Source organism: Falco naumanni, chromosome 11 (genome assembly GCF_017639655.2).
Source record: "Falco naumanni isolate bFalNau1 chromosome 11, bFalNau1.pat, whole genome shotgun sequence".
Classification (NCBI taxonomy): domain Eukaryota; kingdom Metazoa; phylum Chordata; class Aves; order Falconiformes; family Falconidae; genus Falco; species Falco naumanni.
The window spans coordinates 5689638-5715628 of NC_054064.1; the positions used below are offsets into that span (position 1 = coordinate 5689638).

At 54.1% G+C, this 25991-nt stretch overlaps 1 protein-coding gene across 2 annotated transcripts in view; it reads right to left on the bottom strand.

Annotated features, from left to right (window-relative positions):
* TNR (tenascin R) overlaps positions 1-25125 on the bottom strand; it is an 81287-nt gene extending 56162 nt beyond the window's left edge. Inside the window, exon 1 of one of the 2 annotated variants that reach the window (XM_040610276.1) lies at positions 24946-25125. The gene's annotated coding sequence lies outside the window, so the exon portion shown is untranslated. The remainder of the gene's footprint in view (positions 1-24945) is intronic. The other variant, XM_040610277.1, reaches the window with a different exon arrangement.
* Between the last annotated feature and the right edge of the window lie 866 nt (positions 25126-25991).

Consider the following 25991-nt stretch of genomic DNA (forward strand, 5'->3'; position numbering starts at 1 on the left):
AAATGCTCTCATCTGCTGTTGGGCTGGGGGTCAGCAGAACCAGAGGCTCTTGATGTGTATGGAGAAGTCCTTGCTGGGGGGAGGTTGGGATCCCCTGAATGAGGAAAGGCACCTGGTCATGCCAGCAAGGCAGACAGAAGAAATGCCAACAAATGGCAGGAAAAAAATAAGTGGTGAGATCAGAAAAGGGACAAGAAAGCAAATAACAGGGCAAATGTTTCTGTACACGTGTGGCAAAGCATGGCAAACAAACAGGCTGATGTAGACATCTTAGTACCTTGTTCAGTCTAGGGCTTAAATAACAGGGACTTGGTAGGACACATAGGACCCTCTGTGACTTGCTGGGGAGAAGCAGGCAAGGAAAATGAAGGAAAGGAGTGTCCCAAAAATGGGGGTGTGCTTTTCCTGAAGGTTAGCAAGGGGTGGGGAACAGGTTACATCAAATGTGGTTAACTTAAAAGGGGTGCAGCTGGTGGGACAGACTTCATGTGAGGTAGAAGAATGAGGTGGATGGGTGTGAGGGACTCTCCAAACCCAAAGTACCTCTACATGACAGGTGGTAATGGCATCTCCATGGACATCTCTGGGGTGAGCGATACAGCAGGACAGAGCCATTCAGTTCCCTGGGTGTGTTAGTGCAACATCTCATTTCCAGTGATGGAGAAAGCTACTGGAAAAGCTGCTATTTTGGGCTTGATTTGGGCTAACAGAGAAGAACTGACTGAAAGAAGTGGAAGGTAATTTCAGGAAATAAGTCACAAAATAGCAGATCCCACAATGCCAAGAGAAAGGGAGCGTGAACAGCAGAGCAAGGATAATGCACTGCAAAAATCTCAGGGAACCAGTAGGTAGCATCTCTAGGGAGGATAATCTAAGGGCTAAAGAGCACAGGGAAGCTGGCAATTATCTAAAGCGAATGCATTAGGGGCACCACAACAACCTGTCCTGATGCAGAGGAACAAGAGGGAAGTGATGCAGAGACCTGATGGACCTCAGACCCAAAGAAGAGCTGCAGAGAAGGGGAACTGAGGCCAGAGACCTGGTGATGGGGACAACAGGGCAGCTACAAGTTGGAGATGTGAAGGTGCAGAACGAGCTCCAGCGCACTGGCTGTTTTTAGGTTGGGCAAAACCTTTTTGTAAATGCACAGGAAGGAGAGGGAGAGCTGAGGAAAGCCCAAGGATGTTGCTTAAATAGAGGAGGAAAACTAAAGGATTCAGAGTGGGCTTTGCTTGAGCCTTTCCTTGCACTCAGCTAATTAGGACAGGATGATTATATTGGGCAGGAGCCCAACTCCGTGGGCAGAAGACCTTCCAGGTTGTTTAGATCAGCCAGGTGTGCTGGTGTTGGCAGGGCTGCCCAAAATCTCCCTTGGGCGTACTGCCAGAGCCAACCCAACCCTGGAAGCATTCAGGGTTTCTCCAGCACTGCAGGAGCCCAGGGCAAGCTGGGGGCTGAAGTGGGGCAACCCCCGGAGTTAGAGGCTTCAAAACAGGAAGCCTTGCAAGAGGAGCTCATTAAGCAATCAGTTTGTACAAACCTGGAAGATAATGAGGTTAGAAAGTAACGACTGACATGGGTTTGTCAAGAACAAGTCAAGTGGAACCAATCTAATTTTCTCCTCTGACAGGGTAACCGGGCTGGTGGGTAGGGGAGTGGTGGGGGACAGGCTGGGGCTTGGCTGGTGGTGTGTGGCAAGCAGCTGTGCGAGGGTGACCTGCTCTGCAGGAAGGGTTGGGGACCTTGGGCTGAGCTTCAGCAGCAGGTGAAGAGCAGATACGTTGCACGGGATGTTGCCATTATGGATGATGCCATTAACTGCTTTCTGAATTGTCCCCCTGTGGAGGTGCCCGAGTCACTACAAGCTGATGTGTTCGCTTGTATGTCTGTCCTGATGCTGCAAGAGCCAGCCTTGCCCTTGCTAATCCCAATTCCTCCCCCTGTGGTCATCAGCCGGTCCCTGTCACCATCATCTCTGCTGCAGTGGCTCCTCATAGTTGCTGTGGGCTGCCCTCCCTGGGGGCACACGGCCCTTGTCAGCTGCTGCCCCCACCCCATCCCTGTCTCCTAGGTTCAAGACTCTGAAGGGCAGCCCTGCACTAAAGCAAACCTCAGAGGACTTGCCCAGATAATTTGTCACGGTGCTTTTTATTGTCTCCTCTGCCTTGTACCTCATGATGCAACACCACATACCCCCTGCCCAGGTTTTGCACCTCCACCTTGCATCTCCAGGGACTGCAGTCCTGCTGTGCTCGTTGTGTGGCTGCATTTGTCTTAACGATTGACCCCTTCAGTTATTATTAGCCTCATGGTCACCTCCAGCACTGCCTGTCATGATGAATTAGAAATAGAGTCCTCTCTGCATCATAGTCCTCGTTAAACCAACCATCCCTTCTACCTGCCGCAGTCGTCACCTCATTATAACTCCATTACCTTTAACAACAACTCCATTACCATCCATTATCTTTCTTATCATCTCCTTTACAAGGCTGTTATGTGCACCTCCTCCTTTACAGCCATCCCCTCCTCAATTACGATTCCATTATCTTTATTACCACCCCATTACAGTCATAATTATTCCCATTACAATTTCAAGATCTGCGTCTCCATCCAGACAAGTCGGTGTCTCCATCGGCCCCGTCACCAGCAGCGCGCCTTTCCTGCTCCTCATTGCCTTCATCGCCTAGCGCAGTTACTGCCACCTTCCCTGCATTCATAATTATCCCCATACCAATAGTTGTATTTTAATTATTTTTCATTATGGTTTTATAGTCTTTTGCTGTTATTGCTTCATTTATCGGTCATTCTCCTCTCCCTGAAGTATCATAGCTGGGATGGGTATCGGGGTGTGAGCTGAGACTCAGGGCAGTGATATTACACTGATTTGCATCAGCCCTGAGCAGGTGCCTTCACCCCATCACTGTCCTCCATCGCAATCCCAGCATTTAATCTCTGTTGCAGCCCTAACTACTGATGTTATCATTCCATTATCCTTCAGCTTATGTCCATTGCAGCTTCTCTGATGGGTATGACCACGTCCTCCAGCTGGTGGTGCCCCTTCTCTTCCTGCCTGGGTGGAGGAGCATCCCTGACCCACTCTGGTTTTCCATACCTAGAGCTGGACAATGACTCTAAGGACACTTCATTCTTTTAAATTAAAAGTGTATCTGGTGTGATAGTAGTAGTAGTAGAAGTGGGTTTGTTGCAAAGGTACAAAATTTTGTAAGTTCCTGTGGTGCAGCCCTGAGCTCCACATCCCACTGGTGCTGCTCTCCTCATGTTTTCAGCTGCTTGTCCACCCCAGACACTGCCAGACCCACCTGTGCTTCCCCCACGCTACCTTCATCTTCCAGAAACCACCCTGGTGCCTCACGAGCAGCGTTTGGCACCTCTTTCATCAGCGCTAAGAGGAGGGAAAAAGCTTCTCTGCCAGCAGAGGGTGGGTTGCATCATTTAGGGTGCCATGGAGGAGTAGGGTACCATTTTATCCTCTACATAGCGCTGATGCAGCTGAGGACAAGTGCTTTGACAGCAGGTCCAGTGGCCGTGCTCCTTGAGAGGACATTGAGAGATTGGAGTGGTTACAGAGAGAGTCGCAGAACTCCCCAAGGATGGGGAAGCTGCCAGCTTTAGAGAGCTCAGTCTGCTTAGTTTATCATGAAGATTGAGAGGTGACTTCATGACTTCCTATAAGAACTGTCAAGGCAGGGAAATACTAAAGAAGATACTAAAGAGCTCTTTACAGCAGAGGAGAAAGGCAGAGCGGGAGTGATGGCTGGGAGCTAAGGCAGGCAAATTTAGATGACTGATGCAGCACATGGGGTTTAAAGTGAGAGCGATGCCCGTTCCCAGCATCTCCAGGAGGCTGCTGGAAAAGGTGTGATCCAGCAGCTCGTGAGCTACATTTCCTCGCATCCCTAAACCCTCCTGGTCTGCGGGTGATGCTCAGCAGCAGAGAAGCCAGTAACAGCTTGCAGGTAATTAACATGTCTGGTGTAAGAGTGGATGTAGCTCATGTTTGAACGCCCCTGGGTTATTTCCCACAATCGATAAGCTTCGTAAATAATGTATCCTGCAGGGGGAAAAAAATGCTACCTTGCGCTTATCAGATTTTGTACTCTGTTTGGTTTAGCAATGCCAGGAGGAATATGGCTCAGAGAGAAAAATAAAAGATATAAATAAGTCCAGGGGTGAGGGAGGCAGCCCTAGCCAGGGAGCTCAGGCTGGGTGGCCCTGTGCTGCTGCAAACGCCGCCCGCTGCTCCCCACCCCACCCACCCCCCCGAGATGCTGCTGGCGAGCACTGGGAGTGGAAAGCTGATTAAAAGCTAACGAAGGGGGAGCAACCTGCCATGCAGCCACACCACGGATGGGGCAGGTAGCAGCTCCCAGCACCACGCTGTGACCCCGCTGCAAACTCTGGGGGAGCTTTTCCTAATTCTGGCTAGGTTCAAAGCGACCAGAGGAAGGGAGGTGAAGCAGTTGGCATCTCTCTCCTGTTATTTCCTTGCTGCGCTGCCTGTAAGGGCACCTGACGGAGCCGAGCTTGCTGCAGACCACGAGGCAGTGCTCTCCCCGAGGGACATGGGGACAGCTGGCACTCCTGCTCTGCTATGTCAGTCCTCTGGGGATTTGGGGGAGCACTTCAGTACCCAGCAATGCCCCATCTATATGGGGAAGGCTGAATATAACACGGGGCGATAGGAGATCCAAGCTCTTTCAGGGTCAAGGGTAAGGATTTTATTGAAGAATTGGGAAGCAGCACTGGGGTGGAGACTGGCTCTCCTGGCTTTTTGGTTTCAAGCCATAGCCACAGGTTGCCTCTTATAAAAAAGCATAAACTGGGATTGCCTGAGCAAGCAGCCAGAAAACTGCCTTGCTGCCACAGCCTATTGCCTGTACCTTGGTTTGTTGGTTGGGTTGTTTTTTTTTCTGAATAAAAGTCATGAGATGGTAGAAAGCAGCCATTGTGGTGGCAAACACATTCAGGGTTAAAATAACACCCCCCAGTAAGCCCTCACTAGTGGGTTTGTGCTGCCCAGGCTGCTCACTGCACATCTGGAGCCAGAACATCTGGGAGTTTTTATAAATTAAAAGGAAACACAGGTTTCCCTGCTGTGAAATGCAGATTATGACAGGCAGTAGAGCACGGAGGTTTTTTACAGGCTTCAAGGCACTGGAAACTTTTGGTGAGGCCAGTAAATGATTTGGGGGTTGAACTGGGGTGGCTCTGTTTTCCACAGAGCCCCTTGCAATGGTCTGATCCTGCTGCTTGGCAGCCCACCTGCCCAAACCAACAGTGGGCAATTTCCACTATGCACAGACAACTGCAGACTGCAAATAATCCATCACCTCCTGCCTGGGACCTGGACTGGGCAGAACAGCTTTTCCCACCCACCCCCATCGAAAACCAGTTGCAAACAACAGCTGGGGATGCTGGTCCCCCCAAGAGGGATGCACTGGGATGTGCTGGGCTGCAGTTGGGAGCAAGCACACTGCAAACTGCCAGGCTGAGAAGGGAGCACCTTGGGGAGTCTTTAAATGCAGCTCAATTACATTAGCTATACACCAGCCGAGGGGATAATTTACTGTCTCCAGACAGATGCTTTACTCCTTGCAACAAGATGAAAACAAAAGCGAGTGCAGCCCCACGCAGGCACCGCTCATGCCAGGGGACTCTCTGGTCCCTGAGCATCTCTGGCGGGTCAAGAACCACAGCTAAAAGCGCTGGCGTTCCCTTGCAAAGCAGCAGCCCTGGGGGCTTTGCTGACAAGTGGGTTTCTACGTGTGTCTGGCCTAGGAATACCCATATGCAGCCCTACCTGTAGGAGTAAATGAGTATTTGCTCAGCTGGTATCTAGGGGTTGGGTTTGCTCCCCGCTGCCCTGGGGAGGGTGTTTTTCAAGGTGGTGTGGATGCTCGCTGCTCCGCGCTGGCTGGAAAACTTTGTGCTGGAGCTCGGCTGCTGGACCATTCAGCTGTTCTATAGTTTAAATTTCAAGCTTCGAGGGGCTGCCTCCACCTCCCAGTTTAGTTTTGCCCCCAACCCATCACCAACCCACCAGAGCAAAACTCAGCCCTTCCAGAGAGATGGTGCACTGGGAGTAGCTTTGCATTGCAGGGACTGACAGGAGGCAGCACATCCCCATTGGGGTATCTGTCCGTCACCACATCTCCAAAAAACCCCATCTTCCCAGGCTGATGGGGCTGGGGCTGGTTAAAGCTTTCCAGCTCTCCCTCCCGGGGCTGCTCCAGGAGCTGGAGCCCAGATGGTCTGAACAGATTACTGCAGCCTGCGGGGCTATCTGTCCTGGGCACTTTGGCAGGCCTGAATTCCCTCCAAATGACAAAAATAAATAAAATCTCTCAGCATTAAAAGCTGGGAAGCCCATGAAAAAGCTGTGTACACAATGAAAACAAATATATGGTTAAATAACCTCTCTAACAGTATTTCTATAAAATGCCTCTCTAAATAACACCAAGTGAAAGGCTTGCTCTGTCCTGATTAACCTCAGTTGGGGAAGATTGTCTGTATCAAATCATTACCGTCAGCCGATTAAAAATGAATTAAACCAAGCGAAAAACAATTCCCAAAACATCCTCTCTCCTTTCCAGTTCAGGGCCAAAATAAAAATAACAATAAATCCTATAACACCCACGAGCAAATGCAGCCCTAAGTCACCACAGCCTGAGAGATGAAGCAGGTGATGGGGACCTGGGATGGGATGGGATGGGATGGGATGGGATGGGATGGGATGGGATGGGAGGGCTTGGCCACGGTCACCCCACGGAGAGGTGGCAGGACCAGGTGCGAGGGTCATAAGAGATAAAGGGGATGCTGGTAAAGATTAATTAAAATAACCCAAACAAGCTATCCAGTCCTTTGCCTGTTGAAAAGACACCCCTATTTTTTAAGGGCTGGAGCCAGCTAAAGTGACTTTTTAACATCTCTCTCTTATTTTTGCTTTATTTTTAGGAAGCTCAGCAGAACCTTGTGCTCAATATATCTGAAGGAAAGTGCAAAGTTACAAATTTCAAGTGTCAGCCAGATAAATCCATCCCAGCAAGAGCATGCACCAGCACCAAAATCCAACAGGAGATGCTCTCTTTCACTCAGCAAAACCCCATCCCAGCCTGTTTCCAGAGGACACAACCCCACCAGCATCAGTGGTGAGTGCCGAGGAGAGGAGAACGGTGAGCAAACCCTGCATTTGGTACCCTGCACAGGCACCCTCTTTCCCCATTGGAGCAAGCTGCATGGGGAAATCCTCTGAGTTATGGAAAGGCCTCAAATATCCCTTTTCTGCTACTTATTTTTCAGTCATTTCCATTTGCTCAATTACCTTCTCAATAATTGCATAGCAATTGTTGGGTCCCAACAGAACCCATCAGCCGAGGTTCTCCAAGGTCCTTCCCATCCTGGAGTTGAGCAACAAAGGAGAAAGGTCCCAAAACTGAAGCTGTGCTGGTGACACTGCTGTGATGTCCCCACGGTCCCTCACAGGAGCCAGCCAGAGAGTTTTAGGTCTTTGGGTAGGGCTGCTGACAAAATCCACGTTGCCAACGCTTCTTGGACACAACCCCACTGTGCTATGAAGGACAGTCTAATTACTAACTCTAATTACAAAGAGGAGTAAATCACCTAGATTATTTTATTTTTTGGCCTTTGCTGAGTGTCTTTGATATAATAAAGAAGAATAATTGGCCACCAAAGGGACCTGCTACCCTGACACTTTAACGACAATCTATTTTGAGACACCAGAACTGCAACTCAGTGGTTCTAGAAGTTGTAAAAACCGTTGTAAAAACTACCGTCTGTCCAAACAGTTGTAAAAACTTGTCTCCAATGATGAGGGAAGCACAACTGCTGGGGGGTACCCGAGGGCACAAGCATCCCTGCTGGGTCCTGTCCATGTGAAAAGATGACTGTCCCCCCTCTCCATCAGTATTCGACTCCGTAGAATGTGCAGGGACCTGATGGCTGCAGCGGAGAGCAAAGCATCACCGGGGGCTTTTTCTCCACCCCAGCCATGCCATAAAAAGAGCATTTAATCCCCTTGCTGGTGATAGGGAGCCAGGGGAGTGAGCCATGAGCAAAGCCAGGCATGGCTCGGCTGTGGCAGGGGAGGCTTGCTCCCCCATGAGATGTATGGCCCTCAAAAATGCCTCTATGGATGAGTGAGATTTTCTCCTTTTTGCTCTGCCCCTCTCCAGCTTTCCAACACAGGGACATCCCTGCATCTTCCCCACAGAGCTGGCAACCTAAAACCAGCAGAACCCCCCACTACGGATGTTAACAGGAACACTGTGCATGCTATAGATGTACGCACATATATATTTTGGACCATCCTTTTAGGGTGCAAGGCAATGCAATTAACGGTGCCGCCCTGTTGGGGGCTCATTAAGGGTCGGGGAAGGCAGTGTGGTGCTGGTTGATGGTGCCTGGCTGCTGCTGGGAATTAGCACCATGGTGCCACTCGCTTTGTTTCGAACAGCTCTGTCGTCTTGGGCTGTAGAATTAATAATGTCTGAGCAGAGAGCTGGGAAAACAGGAAGCTGGAAAAAGCAACTTGGTGCTTGGCAGGGGAACAGAGATGAGCTGCGTTTGGGAGATGCTGGGTTTTGATTTTATTTCTTTCCTCTCCAATGATGTTGAGCGCCCTGGCACAGTCAGCACCACATGCCCATCCCTCCACCCTGCGCCCCAGCTCTCCCTAACCCCAAGTCCCCTGGTGCTGTTCTCATCTCGCTGCTTATTTATCCACCTGGCTTTTCTCTCAATTCCCCCATCCCTTGCATGTTTATCTAGCCCTCTGGCCATTCACTCCCTGCTTTATTCACTGTCTTTCCTGCCCAGCCTCTACCTCGCACTCCTGGTTGGAGCTTTACCTATTTATATTCTTAACCTTTGCCTCTCTTTCCTCTGTCTCTTTAATCCGTACATCAATCTTGTTTATGGCCTCCATTGCGCTGCTCAGCTCGAGTGCGTTACGGGCGAGATAATACGGCCCCGTCTCTGTGCCCTCTCTTTTAAGCCATGCTCAGCTCTAGCTCAGCAAACTGTGGTGGAAGAACACCCATTGGTGCAGGAGCACAAGGTGCAGGAGCTCAGCATCCCACCCCAGGGATGCTTCCCTGCCCTGACACACTTTTCCCCCCATTTTTGGGGTTGGGCTTTGTCCTGCACATGGGCACCAAGAAACCTGCAACTGGTGAACACATGTACCCACACTCCTGCATCCCTTCACCCTGGGATGCTCGGGACCTGGCCACCCTGCAGAGGACAGTGGGTTTGGGGACAAAGCCCACATTTCAGTGATGCTGTGAGATTGGTACCTGGGGCAGCTTTCCCAAGCTTCCTGGCAGCTGGAATTCAAGCCTGCAGGATCATCAGCTGAACACCCTCCATACATTGCCCCGCTGCTATACACCACTGGCTGCTCTGGCACCATGCCTCCATGCCTTTCCTTGCCTTCCCCGTTCCTATCCCATCACTGCATCCCATGAAGTTGCCTTGCAGAGTCCAGCATGGTTCTGCCTGCAATTTTTCTGCCTCCTCTCCCTCCCTGAATGGTGGGAATTTTCCTCTTGCTGATTCACACCTCCGTTGTGTCATATTTTTTTTTTAGCGCTGACGCTGGCTGCGCTCACCCCAGGGAAAGGCTAAAACCCCAAGCTGCTGCTTCGGGGACTGGCGCTTGGCCAGCCACGTGCTGCCAGCTCAGCCAAAAACCTGCACCTGTGCTGAGCAACCCCAAACCTCTCTCGCTGCTGGGTTCAAATAAGGGAAATTTTGGGGGTTCATTTTCTCCCTGCTGCCCTATCCCCAACCCTGTGTTCCTGAGCCCCCATGCTGGAAACAGCACAGCTCGAAGTTTTAAAAAAGACTTTTTTCAAGTATAAAAAGCCCTTGGCCCTTCCCTCTGAGCTGCTAAGGTGGCAATAAAATTGTCAAGAGGTTGGTCACAGCCCCACAGGCATCACCCATATCCCTGGTGGATCCCTGCAACAGTTTTGGGGAGGAGGAGCATCCAGATCCCCCCACAGGTACCTTTTGGGGATTCAGCAGCTGAATTGGGTGTTTGCCTCTGCTAATTCCTCCTTGTGATAGTCATCACTGGTGATTTCCCCCTCCCCTCTGTTCCCCCCCTCCACATCATGCCCTGGATGGATCCATCCCCTGCAGAGGGGCTTTTTTTGCCCAGCAGGACCAGCAGTGACCCAAGGATGCTCAGCCGAACGGAGCACCTCATGCCGCCACAGGCACTGTCAATGGGCTTTGCTATTTATTTTCTGTCCTGGGAGGCTATCTTTTATTTTTTGCTATTAAAAAGGCTCAAGAAGCATCCCACCCAAGCTACCTCCTTCCGAAACCCCATTAATCTCAGCATCCCTGCCAACCTCCCTTGCCTAGCAGTAATCCTGCCTCCCACCAGGGAGGTACAGCAGGACCATGCAAGACCTCACTACCCCAGAAGATATTCCAAGCAATTCCAAGCAATTCCCACTCAGCACAGGGATGCCACTAGCCCTTGTGATCTGCTCAGGAGTGCCACTGCCTGCTCAGCTCAGGCAGGGGAACCCTGCAGGCGTCTGGGGGATTTCTCCCCAAATGCCATATCGCGGAGGAATGATGGATGGGCACCTGGTTCTCTACAGGATGGGGACAAGGCAGCAGCCTGTGAGCAGACTCCCCTCCAGGGTGGGGAGAGCAGGATGTGACCCATCCCTGCCTTGCCCTGGGATGCTGGCACATCCCTGCAGTCAAAGCCCCCAGCTCAGTGCCCATGCCTCAGTCTCCCTAAGCAGGATGAGGAATAAACAAAATAAGGAATTACTGAAATAGACTAAAAAATTAAATTCTTCACTCTGGTGCTTCACCTTCCCATTTGCTACAGCATCTGGAGAAGCCCACGCAGCTGCCTGGATAAACCCCCTCCTGGCTGGGGAGGGGGTGCGATGCACCTTGTGCATCCCTACAAGGAAGGTGAGTGGAATGAGTTGGGAAGGTCTCAGCCACACCGCTGTGCTCCCCTGCTGGCAAAGGCTGCCTGTCTCCTGCCTGCATGCCCAGTCTGGGGTGGGAAAACCCCACTGAGCTGCCTGGGGCCAGCACACTGCTGTGCTCCCCGCAGTCCCCGTGGCCATCCCGGGGGACATCTCCCCTTTCCCCCCATCATCTTGGTGAGCCCAGAGGATAATAAGTGAGTAACAAGCCCCACAGTCCCAAAGCCAGGGTGGCCTTAGCTCTGGCTGCACTGCCGCAGTGCAGATTACAGGGAAATGGGGAATTTGGCATTCAGCTGCATTGCCATCATTAGCAATAATCAAGAGGCACCCCTAACGGGGATGTGGCTGCAGGGTGCAGGAAGGCAGACTGGGGAATGAGAATATAGTAATTACCAGGTAATTACAAAGCAACGAGGGCAATTAACGCTGCTGGGCTGTGATGTAGTGGGGTGGCATTTGCAGCCGGGCTTGGGACACTGAGGGGCACCAGTACAGCCACTCTGGGGACCAAGCGAGCGAGCGTGGCATGGGCAGATGTGGGCAGCTGCTAGGCTGCCTCCAACCCAGCAAACAAGAAGTTAAAGCTTTTTCTTGTGTAAGCAGGGGCTATTTTACTGAGACCAGCTCCTGCTGGAGGCTGGGAGTTGGAGATCTGGCTCTGGACTTGTCCCAAGCATCATTTTTCATACCAAACACACCAGGGCATAAATGGGATGGTGGTTGGGCTTCCCCCCAGCTCCTCCTTCCTTTACATTAAAACATTTGTTTCCAAGTGACCATGAGGAAAAAAGAAGGGAGGAGAAAGGATCCAGCTGAGATGATGGGCGGGGAAAGACTGGTGGTACCCACAGGTGTCATGAGTTTGCAGCACCTTTGCCAGGCTGAGCCCAGGGCTGGGGCAGAGCAGCTCCAGGGGAAAGCAAAGAGCTGAGAGCTTTGTCTTCTGCAAAGCCGTGGAGGGGATGCAGCAAGGTGAGATGCTCCCTTGCTGGGGACAACCCAGCACTGGCCATGTAATTGGGGTGTCCCACACACCGTCACCCACCGCACTCTAAGGATCCCCACAATTCAGGAGTGGAGCCCAACCCAGCAATTAACTGTATTTGCACCTCTGAATCTCATTTGGAGTGAGTGCTTTATCAAGGTCAAGTGGCGGAAAATGTATTTCTGTAGCTGTCTGCAGGATTTGGGAAGAACCCCCCCACTAAAAACCTGATTTTTCACTCCAATTTAATTTTTAGCCTATTAAGGATGGCCAGTGCTCCCCCCTGAGTCTGCTCTGGTTTTGGTCTGGAGGACCCCAAAGCATCCCCACCCTTCGATGCAGGAATTATTCCTGGGTGGCTGTCAGGGTCTGGGCACAGCCACGTCAGCGGCTTAGTGGGATTCGAGGCAGGATTAGACACCAAAAGGGATAACAAGAGAGGATAAAAGCTTAGAGGGGATAAAAACCCCTGGCATATCCAGGCACGAGGCAAATACTAATTGCCCGAGGTCAGCGAGGCAGTTTCCCTCCGGGAAGGTGATTTATGGCCACGGGTGGGATGTGGCCGCGCTGGAGCTGGGCACACTGGCATATTGCTGTGGCCCCAGCCAGCAGCCAGCACTGGTCCCTAGAAGCAAAGCTGAGATTTTCCCCAATTTGGATAGAGAGGTATGGAGGTTCAGGTGCAAAAAGGACGCGTATGTGATGGTAAGTTTGAAGAAAGCACCCCCAGCTTGGCATCAGTTAACAGTTCAATGTGTACCCCAAAGACTTAGATCTGTTCTAATTCCCTTGGTGTCCTGTTTAAGACGATCCCAAGCATTGGCACTAACACGGTAAATGATGAATCCTGCTGCTTTCTGCAGCGGGGTGTTCCCCAAATACCCTTATTTTAGGAGGAAGGGAGCCCAGGCTGGACTGGATCTCAGCAGCCTCCTCCATGCCAGCTCCACGGGTCCCATGGCCACATGCCCCCCGGCAGGAGCAGGCAGCAGGAGTGAGCAGCACATCCTTCACCCGCACTGGGGCTGCCCAGCTCCCTCTGCCCCCGGGAGCCAATCTGGGGTCCCTCCTGCCTTGTCCCAGCCGATGGAGGACTGTCCCGCCAGCTGGTGGGGGGCACCACGTGCCCTGATGCAACGAGAGGTCTGTCTGCACCGGGCTCAGTGGAACCCAAACTCTTGAGGAGGGTGGAAAGAAAAGCCACCAGTGCCAACCTACTGGACTCGGTGGCCTCATGTCAGGCAGTGGCTTATGAAAAAGCCATCAGCGCCAGGCTGCCACAGGCTGTATGCCAGGGCAGGGGAGAGGTGTCTGCTGGCACCATCTGGGCATGGTCTTGAGCGTCTCTCTATCTCACTGGTGGTGTAAGTTGGATTTTTCTCCAGGGTGGTGGCACTTGAGGGGTTCTTATGGGGCTGGGTGGCTTCAAATCAGTGCTGGGGGTGGCTGAGGAGCTGCTCTGGGGGAGGAGGGCAGGTACTCTGATGCTCTGCAATGTGGTCCCTGACTGCATGTGGCAGTCACATCACCACCCTACCTCAAATCCCACTGAATTTGGAGAAGAGCATTTCGCTGGTGCTGGGCTGGGGCTTGGACATGCAAGGATCATCATCCATGGGCTGCTGAACGGGCTCCTAAATTCCCCTGCACCCAGCCAGGCTGCGCTGCGCAGGACCTGGGTATGAGCCTGCCAGCGACACGCATACGTGCGGGGTGCAGCGATGGCACACACGTCCCCTTCTCCAGCTGTAAGTAGAATCAAGATAATGCCTTATTCTTCTCTGCAGCACGACCAGCTCCATCTCTGCTCTGCTCTACCCGGCCTGGGCCAGAGGAGAAGAGGTTCTCTCCCAGCTGAAGGGAGGCACATGCCTTCCCCAGCTCCCAAGTGATGCTCGTCCTGCTGCTTGCACAGAACCCCTGTGCGCAATGCCCCACTGAGATTAGGAATCTGTTTTCTCTACCTGAATCTTGCTCTGCCACCAGCCTCACAGGATCCCGTATGAGGACTTCTCCTCTGGTTAGGGTGGGACCCAAAGGGGATGTGCAGGGGCAAGACTGCAAGACAGAGCTACTCCTACCCAGGAGCCGAAACATGCACTGAGGCCAAACTACAGACAAGTGAGAGTTCACCTGGGATTTACCAGGTATTTTTAAGACCAGATGTAAAACCCAAGCCCTTGCTATTTACAGTCATTAAATGTCCCCCAGTTCATTCTGCAAAGGGTAGGCACATTAACCTGCTGGCCCAGCTGCCCTCTGCAAACCACATCCTCATCACACAAATTCCCCTGACATTTGAAACTGCTCTTTTTTCCAAACCTGCTGCCTAGTCTCACTTCCCAACCCAGCATTTTGAGGCTGGGCATTTGCTTCTTGTCTTTCCTGAGGATCTTATAGCATAAATGATGCTGCGGAGGAAGAAGAAAAGACCTGTTATCATAGCAGCAGGCATAAGAATGTCTCCATTGCGAAGAGATTAATTTTTGCTCCAAGTAATACCCGGGAACTACAGGGAGAAGCCCTCCCTCGGGCAGCAAGGGGCAGGTGGGCAGAGCATCCCCCCCGCCAGGGCTCACTGCTGCCTGTTCTGCCTTTGCCACCTCTCATGCCAGCTCCCATTTCCATGGAAACCTGCCCTCCTCGCTCCTTCCCCTGCCTGCACTCCTGCTAATTTAAGGAAACCGGTTCCTTTCTGCTCCCTAAGGAGCTGCCTGGACCGGTTGGAGACAACCCACCTGGGCAGGCAGCGAAGCCCCTCTGCCTGCCTGTACCTGGCAGCCCCTGCCCACCACTCACAGGGGTCTGGGCAAAGCTTGGGGTGTTTGTGTGTGCCCCTATTTCTGCTCTCTGGCAGCTTGGGCAGGGAAGGGCAGGATCCCTCCTTATTTCTGCCCCTTTAGCCTCCTCTCCTCCCTCCTGGTTCTTTCTGTGGCTGTTTCTCCTCTCCTAACACTCCTTATCTCTCCTCCCCCCCATCACTCTCCCTGGCTCTGTTTACATCAGTAAAACACTTGTCCAGGTCAAACACGTTTTCCTGATAAACACATTTCCATTGATTGCTGGAAAGAAAAATCCTCCAGAGAAGCAGATTCTTTGCTCTGGGAATTGATAACACCTCCAAATTCCTCTTATCCCCTGCCACAGCCCACCATCCTGGTGAGGAGGATGTGTTTTGGGGACACCCATGGAGTGAGGCAGGAGTACAGGTACAGGTTGTAGGATATGACACCCCCAGAAGATACATGATGTAAAGCACCTATAATTCCACCTGGGAGACTGAAAGCAGGGCCCAAAGCACTGACCTCTTCCATGCTGCACCCATGGGTGACAAACCACCTCCAACTGCTTCCCCAAGGCAAGCGCCTCAGCATGTCGGCACCTGCACCCCTGTCCGTGCAGGCAACACATCGCATCCCACTTCTCTTCCCTGGGCCTGCCCAAGCATTCCCGTTTCATGCTGGAAATCAGGGATGCTTGGGTGCTGCCTGAGCTCCTCTGCCAAGCCCTGCGGAGGGGATGGCAGGTGAGGTGCCGCTGTGCAGTGCTGTGCAATGGCTGGAGTTCCGCAGGCCACTAATGCACTTGCGATGGGGAAGATCATGCATCGCTACATCGAGTGATTTAGCCATAAAGCTGCAATCGATAAAGAGAAATTTAAAGGGATTAAGCTTTCTGCCTCTGCCACAAATGAGATGCTCCCCATCAGGGTCTCCCCTCCTGGACCACATCAGCTGCCTCAGGACCTCATGGGTGAGAAGTGTGGCCATGGGTACCCACTGAGACCCCCCTGGGTACCTGCAGGGTTCACTCAAGAGGCATTTTTTTAGACTAAAAGTGCTGAATGACATATAATCTACTGTGAAAAATGATGCTTTTCCCACCCATCTGGTCAGTGGTTCACCATCCTCTACAGCAAAATACACACAAGGTGATGCTGGGAAACACCACAGCCCAGTGAGCCTTGTCACTTAGCGTGGGGAGAAAACATATTCATAATACATCATAATAATAATTATATATTGATAAAGAATTAATAAATACATAAAAATGATAAATAATAATTTGGGCTAGGAAGAAACCAGCCTAAGTACTCCGTATGCCTCCTATAAACTACCGGAGCCCTGACCCGAGGGAGCCAGAAAAGCGCTGTGTGCTGAGGCATAAGGAGCTGTAATAAATTCAGAGTTTCCAGGAGACTTTCATAAAGTCCTTCTGCAGAGGCTATTAAGGGAACTAAGACAAGAGGTGAAAGTTTGTTACAGCTCAGAAATGGTCTAGAAGATCGAGAAAAAGATAGATAAAAGAGATGAGCAGTGATGAAGGCATCCGATGGGGTGCAGAGCTTGGGACAATTCCTGCCCCAGGGAGGTGGCTGGACCATGTAGGGGGCTGCAGGAGGATGTGCCGTGCCTGTCCTCGGGAGCTGGGTTGGTTTTGAAGCAGAAACTAAACCTCATTCATCCCTGGTGTGGGTGTTCATTCAAAACGAACTCTGCCTTTGACACTGAAGATGCTGATGCCATCTCCCTCCCGAAAGCGTCCAGCCTGCACACTAACAACACAGCCCTTAAGCCCCCCAAAAAGCTTGGGTTTACCCCAGGCTGGCCTCACCGATGCCGCCAGGCACCCCGCTGCTGGTCAGAGTCTGTGTACCCCAGCTCCATCATGGATTTCACCCAGCTCCAGCCCAATTTACAACCTGCATTGGGTCGGGGGGTGCTTGGGAGGTGCTGTGGGGACATCCCTGCCTCTCCTCAGGGCACCACCTTTGGGTCTACTCCTTGCTTAGAGGGTGAGGATGACCTTTCCCAAAGGCCAAACAAGACCCTGGGGTATCCATGAATTGAGGGGGGGGTTAAACCCCACCAGGCTCACACACCCCCCGCCCCGTCCCACCCAACTTCACATCTCCACGCCCCCGGTGTGAGGGCTGCAAACGCCCAGTGCCTACAAAGCCCTGCCCTGCTGGGATGGATTTTTTTAATTGGATTGTGACAAACATTTAATACCTAATAGAGCTCACACCGGCACAGTTAATTAAGAAGGTGACTAATCCAATTCACTCGTGGTAGTGCAGGAAGAGAGGAGCAGGGGGGAGTGAGTCTGCGTGTATGAGGGGGGCAGTGGTGGGGAGGGAGCAGGGGATGGGGAAAAACCAGCTCAGTGGCTACCACCCTTCGTTTCATTTTGTGTGCGTGCATAAATGATGAAGAAGGACTTTTCTCCTGTTTCCTCTTCCCTTTGCAAGCACCAGAGATGCTGGGTAAATGCATAGCTGTCTCAGGCTCTGTGTGAGCATCACTAGGGTACCAGCCTGGGGGAGGGTAGAAATTCGTGGCAGATCGGATGCTGGCAGCTGAAGGCTTCTTGGGGCTTGGCCACAGAGATGCCCACAGCCCAAATCTTGCTCTGTATTTTGAAACACCCCTCAGCTGGTTTTCCAGCTCTGGATGGGATGCCGAGACCCAGACACCACAGAGCATCCCCCCTCCAGAGGGGACCCCACTGCAGGGCCAGTCGCAGGCACGTGGGGCCAGCAGAGCCAGCTGTGGAAACATCTGTATGCCACTCACTCCCCGTCCCCCCGGAGTTGATAAATAAAACAAGTGGAGTTATTTTGGCCCCGGGGACAGGGCTGTCTCCCAGAGCACAGAGCTGCTCTTTCTCCATCTCTCCATGGTGCCCAAGTTCATTGTTATTCCCCAGTGGAGAACAGGACGTGGATTGAGCCGAGGTCCCCATCTGCGGAGGGCAGACGGAGAGAGACTCTCTTCATATTAGCGCCTAACAGCATCAATAGCGCTTTTAAATGAAGCCCCAGGGGGAAACAAAAGGCCGGAGTGGGGAAGAGCGTGTGGGCGAAGCCAGAGAGGGATGGGGGGGGACGACGGGGACAAGCCAGGGAAGAGGGGGGAGCAGGATGAGCTGCAGAGGAAGATGGGGGGGGGGGGGGGGGGGAACAGAAATGAAGCAGCTACATATAAACCATGTTTCCTACCGAAAACAGGGCAGCTGGAGGACCTCGAGATGCAGCCAGCAGTGCCACAAGTGCCAGGTACCAGGGATGCGGGTAACATCTCCTGCCTCCAGCTCAGCCATTGCCCACCACCTCCCGCCCAGCAGGAAAGTGCCCAGCAAGTTAATCGGTGTCCCACTGCAATTAGTCCTCGTTATGCAAGGCTAGCTAAAGGAGATGCAGCTTTAGCAAAATGACAAGTGGCTATGTTAAAATTGGGGATGAAAAAACTGCAACAACCCAAAGGAAAACCTCCCAGCCTGTGCCCAGGGATGCTGCCAGGCTGGGGCCAGCAAGCACACACAGGCAGCACCGAAAGCGCCCGCTGGGACCCCATTGGGGTGCGTGGGGTGATGGGTGCACGTCAGCCAGACACGGAGCAGGCGACAACAGCATCCAGGAGTTAATGAGGAATTACACAGAGGGTTCATCCCTCCTGTGGCCATGAATGAAATGCCCCCTGGGACGCTCCCTCATCATCCCCCTTGCAGGAAATAATTACTTAAGTTAAAATTATTTACTAAATGAGGCAATCCTCGGCGTGCTATCTTAGAGCCGTTTACCCATTTTACTTTGTTACTAGTGCTACATAATAAATTAACTGTGTAATTAAAGATAAGTTTAATGCTGATGCTTTGCAGAGGGATTTTCTTTTAAGTCTCCATGCAAGTACAAGCATCCCTTCCAAAAACACGGGCATCGAGTGTTGTGTGAGGAGGGGCCGAACCCTGCGCCACAGCCGTGGGCACAGGCAGGCAGGGCACCGATCCCCCGTGACAAACACTGGGTGCTGTCAGCGCCAGCAAGTCCCCTTGGGGAGCCCCTCGCTTCCCCAAGGGACAACAACCAGATCGAACTCAATCAATCTGCGTTTTAATTACCGGCCGTGCTCTCGCCGCGGGGATGCTGAGCTGTCTGCAGTGTGAGCTCAGCTGCCAGCAGCCAAAATTGCCACTGGTGGAGCTCCCTGCGTGTCCCCTGTGTTGTTTAGGAGGGACATGGTTGTGCTCTATCGACAGGACCTATTCCTGGCTGCCAGGCTGGGCAAGGCGAGACTGCAAAACCCCACGGGGACTAGAGGACTCCTCCACCAAAAACCCAAGGAAAATAAAATACCCACTTTAGGAATCCACAGTTTCAGTGATTTCTGCTGACTAACATAGTTTCAGCCAAAATGAAGGAAGCCAGCGGGGAAACAGCTTGAGACCTTCACCCAGAAACATTTCCCTGACGGAGATGATCTTTCAGGACCACAATGGTGGGACTGGAGCCCTAAGGGTGGGATCCATGAGGGGCCGCATGACCCAGGACATGCTCCTCCTGCTTGCTCACACATCCTGCACCCACCACCCTGCTCCAGCACGGTGCAGCGGGGCTCAGGGGTCACCTCTCCTGCTGGAGATGAGCTCAGAAAGCCAAAGCCCAGCCTTTCCCCATGCTGGCCATGGGTGGGGGCAGCCGTCCCGAGCGCTTGCCTCCCACTGCAGGCAGTCCGGCACGGTCCAAACGCATCAGTATTGACTCAGCAATCAATTTTCAAATCCCAGGCAGCGGGGCCAAGGAAGAGTAATTACGCCGGCCAGCCGTGTGCTCCAGCTAATGCAAATGGAGCGGTTTTCCCTTGGGACATTGCCTCACATCCCATGATGGCAGGCTCTGAAACAGAGAGTGGTGCTGGGTGGGCAGAGTTAAGGCTGTTTTTCTTCCTCCAGGGAGGATATTTGCACTTTGGGTGGAGATCTAGCACCCACTGGAGCATGTCTGCTCCCGAGGCACCTCTCCAGCTCCCCATCCACAGCCCCCAGCCCCACACGATCGCAAGTCGGGTCTTCTTCCCAAGCGAGCGAGAGGAAGAGGAGGCAGCTGCCCGGGGGATGAAGGACGGAAAGCTGAAATAATTTCTCCCTCATGTGATGGCTCTCATGAGCGGAGGGAAAGGAGAGAAACAACCCCTCGCCTCTGCCAGACCTCTCTCCTGGAGGTCAGCCATTACCAAAGGACATTTCTACACTTGTAGTAGCTACACGCACCTCATTTCCACAAAGTGTGGGTGATTTTAAGAGCTCCTGCAAAAGGAGAAGGAGTTCCAGTTGGGCCAAGGGAAATGAGGTGGGCTGGCTACATCCCACGCTTACCCAGATACCAATTAAACATCCCTGAATAAGTCCTCTAACGATGACCCACATGACCATGCTCTAGCAGGAGGCTTCAAATCTCATCCTCCTGTGGTGGCTGGCTGTGAAGGACAAGCGCTGGGGTTCTGCGTGACCTGGGAAAAGGGATGGGGAGCAGAAATGTCTGCCAAAAAGCGCTTATTTAGCGCAAAAGTTGAGAGAGGGGCAGGGAGGAGGCGGGAGGTGGTAGCTGGGGTGGGTCTTAGCTTGTCCTGGGTCAAGCTGCTTCCCAAACCCAACAGTTTAGAAGAAAAAGGTTTGGATTAAAATCTCTGCCCACCAGACCTCCGAGAGACAGGGATCTCAGTGAGCCCACACCCCCTTTGCTGTCTCTTTTTGCAGGGGTTTTGGGGGGACCCAGCCCCCTTCCTACCCTCAGCAACCCCTGCGAGCGTGAGGGGAGAATTTAGTGTCCCTGGAATTTCCACCCTGCAGGCAAGTCTGGCAGCAACCAACCATGGGGTATCAAAACCCATACCCCATGAGGGTCTCCAGCGTGGGGAAGAGGAGAGGGGACATGTGACATCCCGCAGCTGTGACACCTCCACCACTCTCATGTGTTCCCAACCTCTGCTGACTCGGGTGCTCATGCGCCCGCAGGACGAGCTCACCGTGCTGGCTTATTAAAAGCATTGTGTTTTACTGAAGGCGGCCGGTTGAAGCTGGGAGACATAAGACAGGCAGCTGCCGGCTTTGCTGCCTGCACCTTGCCAGTGCTGCTGCCCTGCAGATGCTTTACCGGAGAGAAACGTGCTGGCTTATGGAAATACAGGGCTTTGACATTGCAGAGCATCAAGGAAAATAGAGGGGTTAAAAAAAGGACCAAACAATTACAAACAAGGGGCTCATCAAGGAGCTGCCGGGAGAGATTGCAACGGGTAATTAGAAAGGGAAAATAAAATCAAGCTCCGAAATGAGGATGACATGCTGGGCCGGACTGGGGAGGCACAGGAGGAGAGGGGCTCTTAGCACCCCACAGCAGCCCCTGAGTGGGAGGTTTGCCGCTGAGATTTTGGCAGGAAAGGATGGTCCTTTGAATATTAATTCAATCAGAAAACTCCCCAAGCTGGTCCAGAGGCCAAGAGGCGGGTGGGGACGTGATGTCTCAACAGGCAGCACCGAGCTGGCTGCCAGCTCCAGCTGCCCATCCCTGGGCTGGATCAGTCCCACTCCTCCAATCTATTTCAGGGAATATCATCATCAGTTAATTAGTGCAGGGATGCTGCTGCCCCAGTGGGAAGGGGCTCTCTCACCCACACTGCAACCCCCTTCTCCAGCCAGGGAATAGCGGGGAGGGATGGAGGGGAGAGGCCCTGCCAGTCCCCATAACACCCAGCTGAAGCAGCTCCCTGCAGGGCTGAGGGAGCACAGGGAGCTGATGGGGATAATCCCTAACCGAAGGTCTTTAAAGTATAGAAATAAAAAAAATTTAAAAAACAGAAATAAAATCCTTAACTAAAGGTTGGCTACAAGGGAGCCCAGCACCCCGGCGTTAGTTTCAGGCGCATTGGTAAGGAGGCTTGAACCGCCTTGTGAGACGTGGGAGAGCACTGGGGGGGAAAATCCCTTCCAGGCCAAGGGATGGACAAACAGTACCCGCCAAACGTGCCCCATTGTTTTCTATTTTTGTTTTCAATTTCCTATCCCTATTTCTTTCTTATTTCCTTATTTTATTTCTTGCACGGTGAAGGTGACACCGGGCTGAAAGCAGTGATGTGGGTTAGAGAAGACAGAGAACTAATCATGTTGTCAAACAGGTCCTGTAGAGACCTCGAACTTAATGCACTTAATGCCACAGGATTTACCAGCCACCTCCCAGTAACTCCAGCCAGCACAATGGGCACAGTTAGAGACCAGTTCCCAAGGGCTGGGAGGCTCCAAGAAGTCCCAGGCTTTGCTTTCTCCGGGATTTTAACCCTGGCCTGGCTGTAGGATGCTGCTCCCCTGGCTGGGACCACCCTACAGAGAAGCAGCATCTAACAACATTGACTTTTTGTTTCTCGTTACAGGTGCAATTAAAAGGAGAGAGGATTACAGGCAACGGCCACGCTGTGTCCCCATCCCTCGGCTGCCGTGCGCTGCCTTTCTCTCTTCTGCCTGGGCAGTTCCATCAATGGATCGACTTCTTCCCCCACCTAATTTATGGCTCCTTTATGTTTGTTTATATAATATGGTTAAACATCTACTTTACACCCTGCATGCTTGTAGTCACTAATTAGCATTTTTCTCGGTGTTTATTGCATTCGCTACGCGCTCTGGCAAGATGAATGGGAGCAGGGAGAGGGCTGGGAGCCCCAGAGACACCCTGAGCCTGGGGCAGGAGCCCCGGCCCCCAGCCCACCCCAGCGCAGCAGGTTTGGGTGCCTGTCCCCTGCCCTACCCAGAGCTGCAGATGAAGCTATTGGTGGCCAGAGCTGTGGCTGTGGCAGGGAAGGATTCCTCTAGGATTTATTTCTGCCTCCTAACATGGTCCTTGAGCTGCCTTAGCAGGGATTGGGTAGCCTGGAGCATCACTGTCAGAGAACAGCAAGAGATCTGTGTCCACCTCCAAGGCTGCTGCCCTGTGTCACCGCAGCCTTCTGTCCTCACCTTGCTGGTGCCCAAAGCCACCTGCTGAGTCCCTCTGAGCAGGTTTAGGGTACAGGGCAGGGTGGGGAGTTCTCCGTGTGTGTGTGTGACTTGAGCTCCCCTGTACCCCACAAGCAGCCCCCTGGACACGGGCAGCCCAGTCCATCCCTGCCCACAGAACCACCTCTGCTCACCAGGAGCTGAGCCCAGAGGAAACCCCAGCTTCAGCCCCAAACAAGCCTTCTCCTCAGCCTTGGTTTGCCAGAATTTACAGCCAAATCCCACCCCAGCAGCAGCATGATGAGCCTTGGCAACCAGCACTGTACCTTCCAGTTCCGCTGATATGGATCTACATGTGGGTCCATGCCCCTCCAAGGGCCCACCTCTGCCCTGTGGCCCCAGCGAGAGCCCCAGCCCCTGAGGATTCACCACCTCTTGCTGCACAGGTACCCAGGGGCAGACCTGCTCCTCCTAGCAGGCTGGTGGGGCCGCTGATGCTCTGGGGCCCCTCTCTCCCACCAAACCCACTTGTCCAGCATCCCGTCCTGGGGATTCGCACCCCATCGCTGTGAGCACAGACCTGAGAGTCAAATAAACAGACAAACTCATGCTCCACCAAAGGTGCAGGAGAACCCTCATCTGCCCCCCCCCTGCCTGCCTGCCTGGCCTCCTCCTGCCCATTCCCCATGCCGCAGTTTCCCTGCCTGCAGACACGCGTCCCATGGGGGTGTGATGCGGGGGGCAGCCACAGCGATGCTGCTGGCAGAAAGTGACCTGCAAACCTGGCCCTTCCTTGCCACCCCAGTGCCACCGCAGGAGGAGATGTCTAGTCTCAGGTGCCTAGCCAACACACAGCCAGGAGCCTGCAGCAGCGAGGCGCTTCCCGCTTCCAGCCAGGAGGGCAGGATACAGGGATGCTTCTTTCCCCCTGGCTCTGCAGAGCCTTGGCAAACCCCTTGCCTCTTCAGGAAGCATCTCCCCACCGGGCTCAGCCTCCTTCTCCTCTCTGGACAGATGGATTCTGCCAGAAGCCGTAACAGGTAACTGCTAACGAAGCATGCCTAATTAACGTGTGCCTCAGAAACACCCTTGCCGCCCCTTCCTCCAGCTGCTCGCCCCCCCTTCTGCTCAGCGGTGACCTCGCCAAGCCAGTGCTCTGCTCCCCGGCTTTAAAAGTCGCAGCTCAGCGCAGGCTCGGGGAGCATCGTTCAGCCCAGAGCTCTCAGACGGCCCCTTCCAGGGGTCAGCTCTCCCAGAGAAAGGGACCCTCGCCGCCCACCAGGCATTCCTGAGCAGGCAGGAGAGAGGGCAAAAATCCCATTCAAACTTTGGTGAATTGAGACAGAAAGCCGGGGTTAGGGCTCCGCAGCGAGCCTGGGGGGGGGGCTCCGTGTCGGCCAGCAGCGTGCGGGGGCAGCCGTGCGCGGGAGGGAAGGGCTGCGCAGGGCTGCTCCCCCCGCCGGGGTCGGGGATGCTGCGTCCCCGGCACGGCCCTGCGGGGACCGGGCTGCGCTGGGCGCCCGGCGGAGGGGAGCGGCGGGCAGCGGGAGGGAGAGAGGGCACGGCGTGGGCAGGGAGCTGGAGCTGGAGGGGGAGAGGGTGTGAGTGAGCCCCCTCAGCGCTGCCGGCGAGTATGCAGCAAGAAACCTCCTCCCCTCCCCGAAATGTCTCCTCTCGCCGTATGACGCAGGTGCCAAGAGCCAAATTTCTTTAACCTCATTCCAGCAACAAAAGGAACTTGCAGAAAGTGCGAGCAGCGTCTGCCCCCCGCCCCAAACCCCTACCGCCTTCCCCTGCACAGCCCCCCGGGGCCCGGCCGGGGGCAGCCCGCAGCGCGGCGGGGGAGCCGCGGGTCCCTTCCCGGAGCACAAACGGCCGCGGGCCGGGGCGCGGCCACCCGCGGGGCGCGGAGCTCGGAGCGCGGACGCGGAGCCCGGAGCCCGGAACCCGGGCCGCGGAGTCCCGAATGCGGAGCCCGGAGACGGAGCGCGGACGCGGAGCCCCGAATGCGGAGCCCGAGCGCGGACGCGGAGCCCGGAGCCCGGGACGCGGAGCCCCGAGCGCGGAGCCCCGAGCGCGACCGCGGGGGGTGCGGAGCCCCGGACGCGGAGCCCCGGACGCGGAGCCCGATGGCGGCCGCCCGCCGAGCGCGGCCGCGGAGCTGTCCGCGGTGCTGAGCAGACTCACCGGGCCGGGCCGGGCCGGCGCCTCCTGCCGCCGCCGGGAGGGAAGTGGGGCGGCCCCGCTGCGGGGTCCCCGGGCTCGGCCTGGCGCCCCGCCTGGCGCCGGCAGCCCCGCTGGCTGCTGCGGCGGAGAGGAGGGACCCCGGGACTGCCGCGCTGCCGCTCCCTCTCCTGCTTAAATTTCAGCAGCTCGGTTTTTTTTTTTTTTTTCCCCTTGTTTTTTTTCCCTCTTGCTCTCCCCTCTTCTCCCTCCGCTCCCCGCTCCGGGCTCTCCCAGCACGCAGCCACCTAGTGGGCAGAGGCGGGAGGAAAATCCCACCCGCAAACCCAGGCGGCCCCGCCGCATCGCATCCCACCGCCCCCCGCCGCCCCCGGGGACCCCCACGGCCCCGCACCGCCCGCCGCCGGGCACCGGCTCCCGGGGGGAAGCGCCTGGAAAAGGGGGGGGGGGGGGGGGGGAGGGGGAAGGATGCCACGCAACAAAATGGGATGCAAACCAAAAGTGAGAGCCAACTGAGTTCAGCCTCATCCTTACTGGGCTCTGAATGTGAACCAGCGTGGCCGCAAAGATGGTCCGGGGGCTGGAGCCCCTCTGCTGTGGGGACAGGCTGGGAGAGCTGGGATTTGAGCCTGGGGAAGGGAAGAGACCTCCTAACAGCACCAGTGCCTAACAGGAGCTTAGAGGAAAGATGGGGATGGTGGTGGATTCCCCAACTTCGGCCACATTTAAGATTCCTCTAGACAAGGTGCCGGGCCATCTTGTCTAGACTGTTTTTGCCAGGAAAGGCTGGACCAGATGATCCTTGAGGACCCTTCCAACCTGGTAGTGTAGGAGTCTACGATTTCTTTTACAGGGTATGTTGCAATAGGACAGGGAGTAATAGTTTTAAAGTAAAAGAGGGTAGTGATGAGAGTAGTGAAGCACTGGCATAGGCTGTGCAGAGAGGTAGTAGGTGCCCCATCCCTGGAAACATTCAAGCTTAGGTTGGATGGGGGTCTGAGCAACCTGACCTAGCTGAAGATGTCCCTGCTTAGGGCAGGAAGATTGGA